At 45.0% G+C, this 17,194-nt stretch overlaps 1 protein-coding gene across 1 annotated transcript in view; it reads left to right on the top strand.

The window, feature by feature from the left end:
- The window catches only part of TLCD3A (TLC domain containing 3A), an 83,953-nt gene that overhangs the window by 30,283 nt on the left and 36,476 nt on the right, over positions 1–17,194 (top strand). The gene's annotated exons all lie outside the window — the stretch shown is intronic.

The following is a 17,194-nucleotide window of genomic DNA, read 5'->3' on the forward strand; positions in this document are numbered from 1 at the left end:
AATGCTTTCAGGAGCATATACCAGTCTGCAGTTTGCAGATTTATCATTAGTTTATGGGGACTGATTGGTGCTACTTCAAGTAGGACTTGCTCGATCATGGATCGGTTTAAAGAATCAGAATAATTATTATTTTCGGCTTAGGTATTGAGGTTAATTTGTAGCCCAGATAACTGTTTCATTTACTGCATTACTTTGTGTTCCTCCTAAAAGTTCCTTACTTAAGCAAATTTTACATTTTAATTAAAGAAAAAGGTGTAAAGATTGCTGGGAAAAAAAAAATATCACTTTATGATATAGGTATTTCATTAGTGCAGACACCTAGATCAAACAGTACCTAGAGACAAATCCTCAGTTACATGAAGTATGCAAATCATTCCTTATTATCATTACTAGGTTTTGTTCTGCTTTATCATTTTATAAAAAGAATACCAGACTTTATTTTATAAGTGTTGTAAAGAGAGTACTTACAGAACTCACTGGCTGTGAAAACCCTAGGTGGAATACCGTTGGGATTCTTCTGTGTGAAATGTAATTACATGTATTTCGGAGAACATGATGGATTCAGAGCGCCTGTATTCTATCTTTTTTTTTCACGTGATAGATTACTATTATGCTTTGATAACAAATACAAATAGGGTCAGTCATTTTAAGGTCAATTTCTACCTAAGCAAACATCACTGGAACACTTTGTTGTAGCAAAATGACTTTCTGAATGACTGCCTTGGGTGCAGACCATCTCAAATTACTCATTTATATTCATTGTGGTGTTAACATTTATCAGTAGGCTGACAAGTTATATAAATTGTATACACTCAAGCTGTGCTATAGCTAAGGTCATAACCGTTAAGGGGCCCATAGTCCTTAGTAGTGGGCAGCTCTAAGCCTGATTCAGGAATGACTTATGCCGCGTATACACGAGCAGACTTTTTGACGGACTAGGTCCGACGGTCTTTCCAACGGACTTTCGGCGGAGTTCCGATGGACTTTCCGAATGAACGGACTTGGCCACACACAGTCACACCAAAGTCCGATGGATTCGAACATGATGACGTACGACGGATTAGAATAAGGAAGTTCGTAGCCAATAACTGCCCTAGGGTCGGTTTTTGTCTTTCGGACTAGCATACACACGAGCGGATTTCTCAATAGGAACTGGGTCCGGTGGAGTTCCGGCAAAAAAATTTGAAACATGTTCTATTTCTAAAGTCCGTCAGGTTTTTGGACAGCAAAGGTCCAATGGAGCCCACACAAGATCGAATTGTCCGCTGGATTCGTTCCATCGGATCTTTGCTGTCAAAAAGTCTGGTCGTGTGTACGCGGCATAAGGCCAGCCATACCCGGTTCAACTGTCGGCCTGTTCAGCAGGAACCAGCTGAGATTCAAACCGTTAATGGGAAGGCTGAATGTACCAAGTTGATAGATCTATCAACCTGGGTACAATCAGCCTGCTGGGTTTCTCTTGCGATTATCGCAACCGGCTACTATAGCGTCTAGTGATAATCACTGTCTTCTCATGGCAGAAACAGCCCCCCCACCAGGAGAAGACAATGGCATGGCAGGAGGGATTCCCGCATCAACAGTGTCGGTGTTGATGAGAAAATCAAGCAAATTTGCTCGTTGTATGGCTGGCTTAAAGCCTGGTTCACACTGGTGCGGTGCTTGAACCACAAGTGATTTGGACAGGAATCGCACCACATTCCTGTTCAAATCACATGCAATTCTGCAGCAATGCGATTTGCACCATTCATTTTGTATGGCTCAATTCGCTCCGCATCTGCACCAAAATCATGCAGGAGCCCTTTTTTTTTGCCACGCCAGAATTGTATCGCATGGGTGTAAACACCCATGCAATCTAATTCTGCAAACCACTCTGCATTTTGCAAACTGATTTATGGGAGTTGTTAACTTAACATACACATCCGCAGCGGTTCGCATGAACAGGGTGCAATTTTGATGCGATGTGGAAAACGCACAAAAATCACTGCAGATTCCACACGGCACCAATGTGAACCAGGCCTGAGAAGAATACGCCACAGACTTATTGGTTCCACCCAATGGCTTTGGCCATTACAAAAATGATGGTTGACTGCTCCCTAAAGTGTTCCTCTGCCACCTGCATGAGTCATTTCTGACAGGCTGTGTTGTCTTTAATAGATTGATGGGGGGCAGGGAGGGGAGCTCCAGCACACAGCAAGCCTTTGCAAGCTTACCTATGAAATTTTGTATGAGGGTGTGTGTCCCTTCCTACCACTCAGGTCTCAGAATACACTCAGCTCTTCTCTCTGAGCTGTGCATGATGTGACAACAGATGCACTTTAATTGGATTCAGAGGAGAGAGGGCTGCAGATAAACTAGTACAGCCTATGTAGGAAGATGTATTTAATCTCTGTGTATCATTTCAGGCCAGTTACTTCTGTGGGTACATGTAAGGGTTTACCACTTTAAAGTATATTGCCACTTTTGCAGCCAAACTGGGTTTCCATTTCATAGCATAACTTTAAAAAAAAAGAAAAGATGGTTACCTGTTTAACCACTTTCAGACCGGACCATTTTGCTGGTCAAAGACCAGACCACTTTTTGCGATTCGGCACTGCGTCGCTTTAACTGACAATTGCGCGGTCGTGCGACGTGGCTCCCAAACAAAATTGATGTCCTTTTTTTCCCAAAAATAGAGCTTTCTTTTGGTGGTATTTGATCACCCCTGCAATTTTTTATTTTTTGCGCTATAAACAAAAATAGAGCGACGATTTTGAAAAAAACGCATTATTTTTTACTTTTTGTTATAATAAATATCCCCCAAAAATATATAAAAAAACATTTTTTTCCCTCAGTTTAGGCCGATACGTATTCTTCTACATATTTTTGGTAAAAAAAATCGCAATAAGCGATTATTGATTGGTTTGCGCAAAAGTTATAGCGTTTACAAAATAGGGATAGTTTTATAGCATTTTTCTTAATAATTTTTTATTATTTTTTTTTTTACTCGTAATGGCGGCGATCAGCGATTTTTATTGTGACTGCGACATTGTGGGGGACCCATCGGACATTTTTGACACATTTTTGGGACCATTGTCATTTATACAGTAATCACTGCTATATAAATGCAGTGAATCCTGTGTAAATGACACTGGCAGTGAAAGGGTTAACCAGTGGGTGGCAGTGTAGGGGTTAAGTGTTCCTAGGAGTGTGTTACTAACTGTGGGGGGGTTGGGCTTTCATTTAGTGAACACTGATCTCTGCTCCAATCACATGGAGCAGAGATCAGCGTCACTAGTTGCTAGGCAGAATGGAGAAATGCTGTTTACACGGCATTTCCTCCATTCAGCCGTCCCGTGAGACGATCGCGGGAATGCCCGCGGCGATCGAGTCCGCAGGTCCCGCGACTGGACTCAGGGGGTCCCGACCAGCGCGGGAGTGCGCCGCCGCCGGCGCACTCCCGATGGCACGGCGGCATTGAAGATTGGACGTACCTGTACGCCAATATGCCTGCCCGTGCCATTCTGTCGACGTACATCGTCGTGCGCTGGTCGGGAAGTGGTTAAAGTGGCCCTAAAGGTACAAAAAAACATCCGCAAGCAGCTACCCCTTAGCCCCCCCCCCCCCCATACTTACCTGAGCCCAATGTCGATCCAGCGGTGTGCACGAGAGCAGCAGCTCTCCTCACTGGACAGAGAGGCAGCATCAGGAGCCATTGGTTTCTTTTGCTGGGGCAGGGACAAGCCATGCTCTGCGAATCAATACAATTTATAAACCATAATATACATAATTTTCATGAATGACTCTATAGATAAAGTGCTACGTGTTCAAAAAGTGCTCAAAAAGTGCATAAGTGTATCAATGTTGTTGCTAGTGCTCCACAATTACAACGGTGCTGTGTGCCACACTTCCCTGTTGTGACCCCACTCACCAAATGGCATGGACCCACAGATTTGCAGTCTCGGGGTCAGAAAAGCTTGGATCCAATAGGATCAGTTGGAAGACAAAACTTTTCTCTGGTGCCCCTGACTGTGCTGACTTCCATAAGTGTTCAAAGTTGCTCGATCATAATCCTGAATAGATGATTTTTCATTGTTCACTGCATATGAGAGCTAGTAACTCAATCCAATTTCCAGAACTGTTCTCTCAATGTTTGGGTGCAGCCCAAGTCAGAGGCTCTAGAGAAAATGTTTTGTCTTCCAGCTGATCCTATTGGATCCAAGCTTTTCTGACCGTTTGGTGTGTGGGGTCACAACAGGGGAGTTTGGCACATGACACCGTTCTAATTGTGGAGCACCAGCAACAATATTGGAACACTTATGCACTTTTTGAACACATAGCACTTTATCTATAGAGTCATTCATGCAAATTATGTATATTATGGTTTATTAATTGTATTGATTCACCCATTTGCAAGCGCTGTTTATATTGTTTTTGCTATACTTCAGGGTCTAGCACCTGTGCGATAGCAGCTGCGAAATATTTTTTTTATTTCATTTCACCTTTTTGTCAATTGCCCCAAAGGGTTTTTATTGCACTATATCCTGTGAGAGCTGTTTATTTCAATTCATTTGGAGCCATGCTCTGTGTTTCAGTAGATGCACAGAACTGGCTCAGGAGCAAGCATGCACAAAGGCCCTCATAGCAAATGGCTTGTTATGGGAGCACTTGGCAGGAAGGAGGAGCCGAGTCTTGCTGATGTCTATGGACGCAGCAGCAGGACACGGGAGAGTGCCCGCATGGGTGTCCACGAAGGAGAGCGATTCTCTGATGGGGCACTCAAGAAGAGGGGGAGCCAGGAGGGACCCCAGAAGAGGAGGATCAGGGGCCACTCTGTGCAAAACCAACTGCACAGTGGAGGTAAGTATGACATGTTTGTTATTTTTATTTTTGTTTTAAAATCAAACCCTTAGGCTGCATTCACACCTGAGCGTAGCTTGTTTGAACGTTTTTACCGGCGTTTTGTCGCGCGACAACGAGCGTTTTGTCACACTACAATGCGCGTCAACGAGCGTTTTGTCATACTACAACGTGCGACAACGAGCGTTTTGTTACACTACAACGCGCGACAACGAGCGTTTTATCACACTACAACGCGCGACAACGAGCGTTTTTAACTTCGGCGTTTTTTTTTTTCAGCCAATAGGAAAAATATTTTTCATCTGCTTATTTTTTCTTGAGCAGATACAGCGTCAAAACGCCCGTAGAAACGCTCGTTGTCGCGCTAAACGCTCGAATCGAGCGTTTCCATTAGTTTCTATGGGAATGAAAACGCCCAAATCAGCCCAATTCGCGCGACAAAAAAGGGTCCGGAACTTGTTTGAGCTTCAGGCGTAGGGCTTCAGGCGACATGGAGTGGAGATGTGAACCATCTCCATTGAGAATAATGGATTTTTTCCCCTCCAGCGTTTTGTAGCTTCAGGCGTAGGGCTACAAAACGTTCAGGTGTGAACGGGCTGTCACAACCACTCTAAGTCCTTTTTACTTGCCTAAAAATCCTTACAAGAGCCCTCTGCTTTGTAATGTTTAGGAGGGACTGTGGAGTAACATTTAACATAATTAACCCTGTCTGTACTGTATTGGCAGTTTTTCATTATTGAACGCTGTCTGTCCTAACAAAGAGTTAAAATGTAGAAATCACCCTCCTGCATTGTATATTAATGAGGGCTAGCCCAGATTGTGCTAGACTTTCCAGAAATTCTTTAAGCATAAGTTCTTCTTTGGAAAATGTTACTTGTACCACCCTTATTTATGGTGGAACATGTAACATGTTCCAGCTCCTGTCGCCTCTCCCTCTTCCCCCATGGCAGCAGGTATGGGTTTCTCACCCCACCCTCGCTGTCACTTTTTTAAGAGAGCGTGGCTGTGCGGGGCTCCGCTCATGCAACCATGTCATTCAGTCACAGTTTCCTGCAAATGAATGAACTACAAGTACCGTCTTCCACTGCGGCAGATGGACTTAAAGCAGTGATGGTGAACCTTGGCACCCCAGATGTTTTGGAACTACATTTCACATGAAGCTCATGCACTCTGCAGTGTAGTTGAGCATTATGGGAAATGTAGTTCCAAAACATCTGGGGTGCCAAGGTTCGCTATTACTGACTTAAAGTGGTTGTAAACCCTTACAAACCACTTTAACCTACAGGTAAGCCTAGATTAAGGCTTACCTGTAGGTCCAAGAAATATCTCCCAAACCTATACGGTTTAGGAGATATTTGCCCGAAGACGGGCACGGCTATCTACGGCGCATGCGCCGTAGACAGCGGCGCGCAGGCGCACTGAGCGGGGCATCGTCGATGACGGCAATGCCGCGAGTCTCGGCTCCCGTGTGCATGCGCGGGAGTGACGTCATCGCTGCTCCGGTGAATCACAGCGCCGGAGCAGCGAGACCCACAGAGACCTACCAAGAAGATGGACGCTCGGAACTACAGGGGACAGCGGTGACTTCGCTGGCTCCTGTGTCAGGTAAGTGACACATAATGGACTACTATGCGATGCATAGTAGTCCATTATGCTTTGCCTTTACAGGGAATGAAAGAGGAAGTAAACTCATCAGGGTTTACTTCCTCTTTAAAGTATAGTCTCTGTGGGGGTGCTGATGATCACTCTCACAGTCCATTGACATGTCCTCTGGCTTTCAAACAGAAATGCTGTATAGAGGAAAAGGCTGAAAGCTGGAGGATTGGTGTGCAGGAGCTCACATTGCACCCGTGATCTACTGATCAAGCCTGCAATGCGTTCCAGGCTGCTGCTGGAAAAAAATAAATGATAAATGCACTTTTTTTTATGTGCATTTCTTATTTTTTCCATAAAAGTGAATTTATCCTTTAATCATTCATTACATTTTCTCCTTAGAAATATATAAATGGTAAGACATAATAAAAAAATATGTTTAGGCATGTTGTATAAATGGGAACACATAACAAACATATAGTGCGGTTTTCTAATACTTGACCGCAAAAGTGGAAATACGCTTTAAGGAAGTTGTAGTCACACTGTGGCTGGAAAATCTTTAAACTAGGGTCTTCAAGATATAAATGGCTAAACTCACTGGTTCCTATCCAAAGCTGAAATGTTCTTTAGGGTATTCAGCATTTAATATTAAGGAAATGTGTCAAACGTCTGGGCTATCACTGGGACCTAGAGAACTTTACCTACACCATGGTAAACATGTTCTATATTTCAATAATTTTTATTGAAGTTAGCAATAATACAGGAAACAAAAAAAAAAAGTTAAGTAAAAGAGAGATACAGTGCTAACATTGCTTGCAGTAGCTATACAGTCCACAGTAGGTGCATTGACTAACCAACAAATTTTAGGACTGGATATAATACTAAGGTATAACAGTAGAAAAGTGAATAACAGTCCTCAGAGACTAACCTCTTTCCAGACACCCCATATGGGCTCTCACTGTGTCCAGGATTGAGGACCAGCCTCCTATCAACATGTAGTTAGGAGGGTAGCAGTAAAAATTATCCCTGAGGTTGTAATTGAATGGTTCAAATCACATAAAACTGATTTTAAGAAGAAACAGATAAAATATCCAATCACCCAGGATGAAGCAAACATAACATCAAATAACAGATATCTTAAGTGCACCCGGATGTGGGTAGGCATAAAACATAATGAGCTCCGAGCTTGGTAGTGGAAGATAAGAAAAAAAAACAAAAAAAACAAAGGGGAGGGAGGGGGGGGGGAATTTCTCTTCCTTTCCCTCTCCCCATCTCTCTCTCCCCCCCTTCCCCTCGGGGGGTGGGGGGGGAGAGGTCCAGGAAGATGACAGAGTAAGGGTTGAAAGAGTGGGTAAGGAAGCCTTTGCTGAGTCGTAATTATCAGATAAGTAAGGGTTGGGAATTATTGAACCACTCTGTCCACGCTTTCCACAGTTTCTCAGTTTTGGGTAGGTGTCCCTCTGCAGTGGCATACATACATTCATACATCCCATGCAGGTGAGTGGTTCTTACAATGTCAGCGCAGGAAATAAGGGCGGGGGATTTCCAATTTCGGGTCACTGTTAATCTTGCCTCTAGGCAAATATGCGTTACTATGCATCTAAGCCTGTGAGGGTAATGCTCAATGCCAATGGTGAATAAAGCTAGAGCAGGGTTTGGTAGGGTAACAATGTGCGTGATTTCTGATATGAGATTGAATACATCTGTCCAAAAAGGGACCAGTTTGGGACAGGACCAGAGGATATGATAAAGGGTTCCTGGGAGGCCACATTGTCTCCAACAGGTTGAGTCTGTAGTTTTATAGTATGTGTGGAGTTGGGTTGGGGTGAGGTACCACCTAAGATTAATTTTGTACGTGAGTTCCCAGAGATTAGCAGATTTGGTCGCTGAATTAACAGCTTTTATGGCAAGTGACCATTGGTGCGATGAGTATGAGGTGTCCATGTCTTGTTCCCATTGTACCATGGGGGGTAGTTTGGCAAAGGACGTCTTTTCGTTAAGTGTGGCATAGAACAGGGAGATACCTTTGGCTGATGTATTATTACCTTTGAGATATTGCCAGGTTGGCCGTGGTATACGTATGTGGAGATGGGGATTTCGTATTAGGCAGTGGGTTATTTGGAAATATTTGAAATAGTCGCGGGGGGGGGGGGGGGGGGAGATTAAATTCCTGTTGCAAGGAGGCAAAGGGTTTTAGGAAACCATCTTTATAAAGGTCCGCTATGTGTGTGATCCCAGTGTCTTTCCAAGAGTGCAAATGCATGTCAGAGATCAGTAGACCAATTATATCAATTGGTAGAGGAACATTGCAATTGATGATGTTCGTGCGTGTGTGTTTGACCAAATAGGCGAATGCCGTCACTGATGCTCTTATGGGAGGGGAAAGGAGGGTATCATTCGCCCTTATTTTAGGTGCAGAGAGGAGCCACGTTTGTAAGTTTTTACCAGGTATTTGGCAGGTTTCTATGGAGCTCCAATGATTATTGGGGTCAGGATTAAACCATTCTTTGAGTTGTGCTAGTATGGCTGCGTTGTAGTAGTCCCTAATATTAATATAACCCATACCTCCCACCGCCTTGTGTTTCAATAGGGTAGTGTGTGCTATTCTAGCTTTTTTTCCTTGCCATACAAATTTCCTGAGTAATGTTTGGGTTTGTGCGAAGAAAGGTGTAGGTATGGGGATTGGTAGTGCTCTAAACAGATACAGTAGCCGGGGAAGTTGGAGCATTTTAAATGTTGCTAGTCTACCTGAGCTTGTGAGCATCAATTTAGACAATTTATCTAGTTCTGATGGGAGTTGATTGAGAAAGGGGGTGAAATTGGCCTTGAATAAGTCTTTAGGACGAGAGGTGAGAGTGATACCTAGGTAGGTCAGAGAGTCAGCGGCCCACGCATAATGGTAATGGTATTTCAGGGACAGACACTGTTGTTCTGGCAAGAGTAAGAGAAGTGCATAAGACTTAGAAACATTCACTTTATAATATGAAACAAGGCTGAATTCATCAAGTACCTGTTGTACCGAAGCCAGGGAGGAAGTGAGATGAGTCAGAGAAAAAATGACATCATCAGCAAAAAGGCTGATTTTGTGGTCTGTATTGCCAATGTTAATACCGAAAATGTTGGGATGGGATCTAATTTTAGCAGCCAGGGGTTCGATCATTAGGTCAAAGATCAAGGGTGACAGGGGGCATGCTTGGTGGGTGCCGTTTGTAATATGAAAAGAAGTCGATAACATTGAGGAACAGTAAACTTGGGCCGAAGGGTTAGAGTAAAGGGCTAGAATAGCTGAGAGGATATGGTCTTGAAATCCAAATTTCTCTAAGGTCAATTTTAAGTAATGCCAATGAACCCTATCGAATGCCTTCTCCGCATCCAATGAAAGAAGCAGAGAAGGCACCCGATGGGCCACTGCGTGATGGATAAGATTGATCATGCCCCGGGTAGCATCTGAGGTTTGGCGACCTTTAACAAAGCCCGATTGGTCAGGATGGATCAACATTGGCAATATGTCATTCAGTCTCCTTGCAATAACTTTAGCGTACAGTTTCATATCATGGTTCAATAGTGAGATGGGACGAAAATTTTGAGTTAGATTAGGTTCCTTCCCTGGCTTTGGTATCGTTACAATTAACGCTTTCAAGATCTCTTGTGGAAAGGAGGCAGAGGAGGCAGCAGAATTAAACAGGGGTGTCATGTATGCAGTGAGGATTGGACTAAATTGCTTGGATAGCGGATTGAATTTCTGTTTGTGTGAAAGGAGCATTGAGTACCTCCAGTTGTTGTGTAGTCAGGCGGGGGAGGTTCACTGAGTCTAAGAAGGCTTGTATCTGCGAATGAGTGGGTTGGGTTTGGTTGGGATCAGTTTTCAGATTATATAGTTTGCCGTAATAAACGCTAAAGGCATTAGCAATGTCTTGTGGGTTAGTCAGTTTGGAGTTAGAGTCAGGATGGTAGATATAAGGAATGGGAGATCTAGTGATATGGCCTTTAATTTGGTGGGAGAGTAGTTTGCCAGATTTGTTACCTGCAGCGTAAAATGTCATTTTGTGTCTCCTTTGGATTTTGTCATGGTTCTCTAGTAAAAGAGCCCTAAGCTCCAGTCTTAGTGATATTAATTCAGATCTAAGTGTCTGGGTAGGTTGGGTTTTGTTAAAGTGGTTGTATGCCCACATTTTTAACTTTTACCTACAGGAAAGCCTATAATAAGGCTTACCTGTAGGTAAAAAAAAATATCTCCTAAACCTGTACGGTTTAGGAGATATTCCCCTCGGTATGCGCCGCTGACTGCAGCGGCGCATGCGTACAAGGGGTTTCTCGCCGTCAAAATCCGGCAGCAGCCGAGCGGCCGGACTGAAATCTCCCGCGCGCATTACCCGGAAGAAACGCAGAGGGAGCATGTCAGCTCCCTCGGCGTGGATCGGGCCAGATGTCGGGGCCTCGTTCTAAGGTAAGTATTTCATAATGAGCTAGTATGCGGTGCATACTAGCTCATTATGCCTTTTGCTTTGCAGGTTTAAAAAAAAAAAAAAAATGTGCGGGTTTACTACTGCTTTAAGCAAATCAACAGTTTGGATACGCGTAAGAAGGGTGTCCATCCGCTGCCTCCTTTGCCTACCGTCCCTAGCCCCAAGTTGAATAAAAATTCCCCGCATAAATGCTTTATGCGAGGCCCACAGAATATGTCTTTGTTACGAATGAAATATTCCTCTAATTCATCTTTCAGTATTTGAGTATAGGGTTCCGATTGTAAAATCCTGGAATTCATTCTCCAAAGATACGCTGGTGAGTGCTTGATTTTGTCTTCCAAGGTTATACTCACAGGGGAGTGGTCTGACCATGTAGTTAGATGTATGTTAGAAGAGGATATGTTTTGAAGAGTCCAGGGGTCTGTTAAAAAGAGGTCAATTCGGGAGTAGGAGTTATGACCTGGGGAAAAGTACGTATAGTCCCTCTCTTCTGCATGTTGACATCTCCAGATGTCTAGAAGTCGTAAATCGCTCAACAGAGGATTCAGCGCTAGCCTACTCCTCTTGGACTGGAAGGTCGAATCCAGGTCAGGATCAGGAGTGCTATTGAAATCTCCACACCATATTGTAGCTCCTTGTTTTTGTGCTTCAACTTTTTTATATAGCTTACGTAAAAAACGAGCTTGGTGTGTATTAGGCGCATAAACAGTAACAAAAGTATAGGGAGCACCATTGATGGTACAAGACAAAATTATATAGCGACCATCAGGGTCTGTAGTGCACTGGACAAGATGAAATGCTAGAGTGTTTTTGAAGGCTATAAGTACCCCTTTCCTTTTTTTTTCCGCGTTGGCGGTGAAGATATTGCTGAATTCTCTGTGAGTGAATACAGGGGGATTGCTTGCTTGAAAGTGCGTTTCTTGTACGCATAGAATGTCACACTTGGTGTGTTTGGTTAATGTCCACAGAGATCGTCTCTTGACAGGGTGGTTAAGCCCCTTTGCATTGATTGTGACAATCGTGATAGGCATGTGGGGTGCGCGAGTGACAAAAAAACAAAACAAAAAATAACTGATAAAGTTGTTGCCTTGGAAGGCGGTGGTCTAGAGGGATCCGAGATTTCAGTTAGCTGTGATGGAGGCGAGGTAGATCCAGAATAGGCACATCCTGTCAAGTGAATTGAGGCTCCCGGGGTGCTCTGTATGGTAGAGAGACAAGTAGGGAAGGAAGAGAAGTGGGAAGGGGGAGAGACAAAAAAAAAACAAACAAAAAAAACAAAAAACACACAATCGTAGCTGGGCGGACCAAAAAGCAGAGAGATTTGCAAGTGGTCGTAGCTTGGAAAGCTTTGAAGTACTAAAAACCGTAAACTGTAAAAAGTGTTTCTATTTAGGATACACCTCAGCGCTACAGCGCCTAGAAACACTAAACTGGGGTAACGAGTCTTAAGACCTGGCGTGAGCAGATGGCATCACCGAACGGCAAATAGAGTGCATGGGCCCATTCCTTAATGTTAAAGGCTCCTGGGTGGCAGAGGTTGGGCTATTATAGAGCCCGTATTACTTTGATCCATAGGCGCTTCGTCAGGGGAAGCAGGGATGATGCCCCATCTCTGTAATAGATGTAATCCTTGTTGCAGAGACGTTACTACATATTTCCTCCCTTCGCGGTAGACAGACAACTTGGCTGGTGCTATCCACTGGTATTGGAGCTGGTGATTGCGTAGGGCTTTGGTGATCGTATTAAGCTGCCTCCTTCTGCTTAGAGTATGCTGTGAGAGGTCAGCGTAGATTTGGAGACGATTGTACGGGTCTGGTAAATTTTCCATCCCCCGCACCTTGTGCATGAACTGCTCCTTAATGTGATAAAAATGCACTCTAAGGATGACATCTCTAGGCACAGCGTCTGGTAAGAATGCGGGTTTTGGTAACCTGTGAATGCGGTTAATGACAAGCTCAATATTTTTTGCCTCAGGGAGCACTGTTTTAATAAGACCTTTCGCATAGGCAGGTAACTCAGTATTTTGGACAGATTCCAGGACCCCTCGGATTTTAAAGTTATTACGTCTGGCCCTGTCCTCTAAATCCGCCATTTTGTCCTTTATCCAAGTAATATCCTGAGTTTGCGCCACCTGAGTATCAATAATGTCATTTACTGTGCCTGTGATATCACCTACAGTAACTTCCATTTGCGTGATCCTGTCATCCATTGCTCCTATTTTACTGCCAAAACTGTGCATGAGGGAGAGCATGTCTGACTGCAGCGAGCTCCTAAGAGACATGAGCATGTCCTTTAAGGTGGTGTCTATGACAGTCTGCCCAATGGTAGGGAATGCTGCTATGGCATCAGGTTGTTGATTCTGCTGAGGGAAGGCCTGAGGCATCCCACTAGCGGGATCTCTGCACTGGGCCGTGCCTGTGTTGTCCAGGCGCATTTTAGCCTTAGCTGGGCTTTGGGCTGTGGGTGTCCCTGGGGGTGAGAGGGAAGGATCCCCCCTGCTTACCAGAGGATGTGTTGCCAGGCATGATTCTCCCCCCTCCGTCCGTGTGATTTGCGGCCTCTGCCTGTGTGCTCCGTGAGTCTGCGCCGGCGCCATTTTGGTTCTTCCGCGCGGACGGCTGGTACATGAAAGCCGTTAATTTGCGGGGAAGCCGATTGTCCTTACGCTTCAGCGACATCACCGTGAGGTGGAGCGGGTGTTCCCTTAGGATGCCCGGAGCTGGAGAGGCGGTTTGGGTTCGCCAAATGTTGCTGCGGATGCCGTTGGTGTGGAGAGCGCTCTCCTCAAGCTGCCATCTTAGTCACGTGCCGCCCACGCCCCCGGTAAACATGTTCTAGATCAGCCTTTCTCAACCTTTTCAACCACAGTGGAACCCTTGAAATAATTTCCCGGTCTCAGGCAGTGGTGGCCCATCCATAGGGGGCGCATGGGTGTCACCTCCCTAACCTAAAAAAAGGGGCCATTTAAGAGTGTCCAGGTGCCGGACACACGGCAGTCTATGGGAAGCTTCCCAGCTTGCAATCAGCTGATTGCAAGCTGGGAAGTTGATTTGCCTGTGTTAAGGGAGGGTCTGGGGTGTAAGTGGTGTGCCCGCAAACACCCCCACTCCTCACTGATTTGTACATGGCCTCCTTTCCGATTTTTAATTGGCGGGGACAGAGAAAGACTGGGCGGTGCTTTTTGTGGCCACTGCCGCTTCACTTCCGGTTTCCCAGCTCACTGCTATGTGGCGAGCAGTGACGTCACTCGCTATGGTGGTACAGAGCAGATCTTCCTCCTCCCAGCCTACCCCCTCCCTGTCCTCCAGCTCCTACACATAGGTTTGCTCCAGGTGGACGTCTCTCGCGCTGTGACTGCCCCCAGGTAAGCATCAGACATCTCTCTGGGAAGCCTGTAATCGGCACATAGTACTCTGGCTTTAATGACTTGATATGGGAGTTTTCTCAGCTCTGCTGTTCTTCCTATGTACTCCAAGGTTCTTCCTATGTACTCCAAGGAAGTGACAGGTCACAGATTAGGTATCTCAAGAATGTGAGGAGAGAGAATGTGAGTCAGTGAGACAGCATCAGCTTTAACCCCTGCCAGGCTGAGCAGTAATTACTGCAACATCTCAGCCATATTTTTGGAGACAGTGGACAAGTGCAAGAAGGCAATCTGTAGGGGGATGCAAGCCAATGTGTACATGGAGGATCCAATGCATGGGGGGATGTGTAAAAGGAAGGGGGGTAAATGTGGGCAAGAGGGGATATTGTGTACAGGGAGGGTGTACTACATACAGGGAGGGGGGTTAATATGTACAGGGGAGGTGGGTAATATGTACGGGGGAGTAATATGTACAGAGGGGGGTAATAAGTACAGGGGGGTGTAATATGTATGGGGGTAATATGTACAGGAAGGGAGGTGATATGTACAGGAGGGACTAATATGTACATGGAGGGGTGATATGTATAGGAGGGGGTAATACGTACAGTAGGGAGTGATTTGTACATGAGGAGGTAATATGTACTGGGGGGATAATATGTACGGGGGGTGATATGTACAGGAGGGGTAATATGTACAGGGAGGGTGTAATATAGGGGGGTATTATGTACAGGGAGGGGGGTGATATGCATAGGAGGGGTAATATGTACAGGAGGGTTAATATGTACAGGGGGTATTATGTACAGGAGGGGCTTATATGTACAGAAGGGGGGGTAATATGTACAGGAGGGTGTAATATGTACAGGGAGGGGGTAATATGTACAGGTGGTTGTAATATGTACATGAGGGGTTAATATGTACAGGAGGGGGTAATATGTACAGGAGGGTTAATATCTACAGGGGGTAATATGTACAAGAGGGGTTAATATGTACAGGAGGGGTTAATATGCACAAGGGTAATATGTACAGGAGGGTTAATATCTACGGGGGGTAATATGTACAGGAGGAGGGTAATATGGTGGTGACAGTGGCTCCTCCTCGGTGTTCTGGGTGGTGTGGGGTGAAGTCTCAGTCCGGACCCGCCACACGTGACTCAGCCGACTCCTCCGAATGGCGTGAAGGCACCCCGAAGCCAGGAGATGGATGTACGCATGTGCAGAGCACAACCTCTAGTCACGGCAGCGCTGGAAAGTGGCCTGGCGAGGGCTTGCCGCGCCTGCACTCTGAGGCGGGTCTATCGGAAGGCTGCTGGGTAGAGGGGGGAGGAGGAGCCGAAAGCAGCGCAGGCACGTTGCTGGCGGGGTGTCAACTGGGTGGAGAATGCGAGCAGGCGTAGCTGCGTGCTCGTGGACGAGATGCATGCGTAGGACACAGGAGGATGATACACAGGATTCTAACAGACCGGCAGGGGGGAAGGTGCGGACTAGGGGTGCAACGGATTAAAAAACTCAGGGATCGGATCGTTCCTCAGATCAGAGTCACGGATCGGATCAATTTTCGGATCAGCAAAAAAAAACACTATCCCCACAGCCACATTGTTTATTTAAATAATAGGTATAACACTATCTCCCCCCCAATAAAATGCAGCTTATTACAAGCATAAAAACATAGTAAGCTCACCACCGATCAAAGTTCCTCCAAACAGACCGCCATGATGAGTCCCGGGATGACACCTATTGGCGCAAATCATCAGTGATATGCTATGTTTTTATGCTTGTAATAAGCTGCATTTTATTGGGGGGAGATAGTGTTATACCTTTTATTTAAATAAACAATGTGGCTGTGCCGAGCAAGTGGAAAGGCTTAGATAGTCTTACATAATAACTCACTACTATCTAATAGATAGTAGTTAGTTATTAGGTTAGATTAGGTAATAGATGTAGTGGTACCTGCATAAAAGAAGTTTTGAATGAGGGCAGGCAAGGCATTCAGCGTGACTCCTCCAGAATCCCTTCACTTGGGCTGACACAGGCTGAACAACTTGCGCTGGGGGTGACGTCAGTGCGCAGCTTGCGGCCGCTGGGTGTACCAAGATGGCCGCCCGTTCCGGAGCTAGGCCGAAGCCTTAACCTTTCCTAAGGCCACGGACCGCTCTGCGGATCGCATGGTGCGGACCAACTAATCGATTATGAAAAATCATTGACAACGATTTTCATTATCGATTATTATCGATAATATCGATTAATCGTTTCAGCCCTACAAAATACTATTAGATAAGCACCCAAACGACCACAACATACAGGGATATACAATGTAATACTGACATATAATCACACACATAGGTTGGACTTGATGGACTTGTGTCTTTTTTCAACCTCACCTACTATGTAACTATGTTATACAAGAGCTTTCCTTCAGTTAATTCAGTTTGGTTAAGCAGTCAGGGAAGACTTATCTTCCCCATTAACAATTTGACATATGTCATGGGGTCAGAGCGGTTCCCATGAAGTTTTACACTGACATGGTGGAAAGGTAATGCAGTGTTCAGTGTAGATTTTATGACGTGCTTATCTAAACTGCACACAACTGATTTAGGTTTGTGGGCCATCATCAGTGCAGTATATAGAAAACAATGGCTTCTATAGAGTAGGGAATCGGTGATTATCCGACCCTGGTTGGTAAATCTCTTGCGTAGTATTGATGTGTAGGAAACCAACAAAAATACATTTCTACTACTTAGCTACTTAAAATCAAGCAATTGTGTTGCTTAACTTACCATGCAAAATTTAAAAATTATATGTATGGGTTTCCTCAAGGTCAAGTTTCTTACAACAGTCTAAAAAGAATGTAGTTTAGATGGCTTTCACTTAAGGTGGTCATAGATATGAGAAGGCCAACTAATGTCTATGGGACCATTTTGCCACAAGAGCACTTGTTT

This window comes from Lithobates pipiens, unplaced genomic scaffold (assembly GCF_037356315.1).
Source record: "Lithobates pipiens isolate NorthernLeopardFrog02 unplaced genomic scaffold, aLitPip1_a1.2 Scaffold_16, whole genome shotgun sequence".
Taxonomy (NCBI): Eukaryota; Metazoa; Chordata; class Amphibia; order Anura; family Ranidae; genus Lithobates; species Lithobates pipiens.